The 2,297-nt window shown below is 35.8% G+C and overlaps 1 non-coding gene across 1 annotated transcript; it reads right to left on the bottom strand.

Annotated features, from left to right (window-relative positions):
- Nucleotides 1–1,783: 1,783 nt before the first annotated feature.
- LOC132267860 (small nucleolar RNA R71) lies at nucleotides 1,784–1,890 on the bottom strand. The gene has a single exon (XR_009469108.1). It is a non-coding gene; the product is annotated as a small nucleolar RNA R71 (small nucleolar RNA).
- Nucleotides 1,891–2,297: the final 407 nt, after the last annotated feature.

Here is a 2,297-nt window from a genome sequence, read left to right as displayed (position 1 = left end):
ACAATCCATTCTTGTTATTTGATGTTATATCCTTATAAGTGCAAGTAGTATATTTATCTAATTTCTTGAGTGTGCGTTAATTGTGGGCTTATGGAAGGATTAATGGCTTAATTTGATATCTTGTGCTATTTACTAGATTGATTAGACAATATATGCTTACTTGGTCCTCTATGTTTAATATTTCAATTAATGGTACAAACTTTCTTTTACAATATATAATCCCCCTAATCTATCAAATATTGAATGTCTAGGAAGGCAATGCTTACTGGTGAACTCTATGTCCCACGAATCCTCTCTCATTCTCTACACCTCATTTGTTTAGTTGTTTTACATTGCATTATTTTAGCTTAAATTATAGTATAACTCAGCCAACAAACCCCTCTTTTGATCATTCGACCTACTAATCCAACATTGATTCTGAAATACCCTGCTTTTCCCTTGGGATGATTCATACTCACTCTTGTTACGTTAGTAGTTAGTAGTGGTAGTGACATTCTACAAATTTAAACTTGGCCACATTTTATCACAATTTGAGTTTTGGTTGAGTGATATACACCAAGTTTTGGCACCGTTGCCAGGGATTAACAACGCTGTATTTTGGAATTAATTAGGAATTAGTATTCCTTTGATCTTGTTTTTACTTTATTAACTAAGTACTTGGAGCTAAGTAAAGTGAAGCAAAGGGACTTCAAAGCAAAGAAGCAAGCTAAGCTAAGCAAAGCATTAAAAGCTAAAATCAAATTTTTTTTTTAAAAAAAAAAAAGGAAAAAAAAAAAAATTTTGCAAAGCAAAGTAAGGCAAAAAGTTAAAAATACTTTGAAGTTGCTTAAGGACCCTTTGTGAGTTATTTTAAACTCTCTTTGCTTAGTTAAATCGTCAGCCCATGTGGTGGCAATTGTTATTTTCATTAGTTAAATCGTCGGGCCGCGTGGAGGCAGTCTATTTCTTGCATTTGTTGAAACCAAGAGAGTATGGGATCAATGTATGTGGAGGTTTGTTATTAATTAACTTGTTACGGAGGAGGAGTGTTTGCTAATTGCTATTTGTTGAGCTGTTGCTTCTTTTGATTGTGCATGCATGGTTGTAGGTTTTTGAATCCTACTCTTGTCCCATTAAATTTTAATTTAAAATCGGTTATTCGTAATCCAAGGGGAAGGAGTAATTCAAGTGACTCAATTTCATCAATGGATCACCATAATGAGGACCATGTTGAAGACCTTGGTTACATCGACCAACAAGGCATTCTTCATCCTAATGTGCATCAACAAAATGATAGCATACAAGTACCATTAAGCATGCCTAGACCTTTCATTCCACAACAACAATAATGCCAAGTTCCAATGGGAATGCCAGGGCCATTCTTTGCACCACCCTTACCTCCCGTTGTTCAAGTAAATCATAGTGCTCATGTAAAGCCACCAATTGTGAATCCTCCCCTTGCTTTAAGAGACCATTATGTGCCTAATGAGTATAATGCACCAATATACATTCAACTCCCTCCATTTAGAGCATACCATTATGAGATTAAACCACAAACAATCCAAATACTTCCCAATTACCATGGGCTACCAATTGAAGAACCTTATAAACATTTGGATGAAATTCTTGAAGTGTGTTCCACCGTGAAATACACGGACATGCCGGAAGAAGTTTTGAGGTTAAAACTCTTCCTTTTCACCCTAAAGGATAAAGCAAAATATTGGTCAATAATTTGTCCATAACTACTTGAGCAGAGATGCAACAAGAGTTCCTGAAGAAGTACTATCCGGTGTCTAAGACTAATGCAATAAGAACTTTAATTTGTGAATTCTCACAAGGGGATCGGGAAATGTTTCATGAGGTGTGGGAGCGATTGAACGATTTGCTTAGGAAATGTCCTCACCATGACATCCTTAAATAACAATTAGTTCAATACTTCTTTGAAAGTTTTTCGGATAACCATAAGGGTATGGTTGATGCTTCTATGGGCAGTTCTTATCGTGATAAGCATGAAGATGATGTGTGGCGCCGATATGAGAGCATGAGTGAAAACTCAATGCACCGATCTTTATCATCTAAAAATGGTAGAAATGTAGGTGGAAGGAAGAATGTAGGCTTATACCAAGTTGATAATTCTAATGATATAGTTGCCGAAGTGAAATCTTTATCCCAAAGGTTTGATTAATTTTTGATCAACCAAAATTCGGCCCATCAAGTGTCTTCCTCCCCTAATCATGCTCATTATCCTTCCATTAAATCATGCATGACTTGTTCTAATGTTTTGCATTCTACTTCCAATTATCCTCGTGGATATGCGC

This window comes from Cornus florida, unplaced genomic scaffold (assembly GCF_030987335.1).
Source record: "Cornus florida cultivar Cherokee Brave unplaced genomic scaffold, ASM3098733v1 CherokeeBrave_3.0.0_Hap2_Chr07, whole genome shotgun sequence".
NCBI classification, from domain to species: domain Eukaryota; kingdom Viridiplantae; phylum Streptophyta; class Magnoliopsida; order Cornales; family Cornaceae; genus Cornus; species Cornus florida.
The sequence above is the reverse complement of the archived record's forward strand: the minus strand, read 5'-3'. Positions and strand labels throughout refer to the sequence as shown.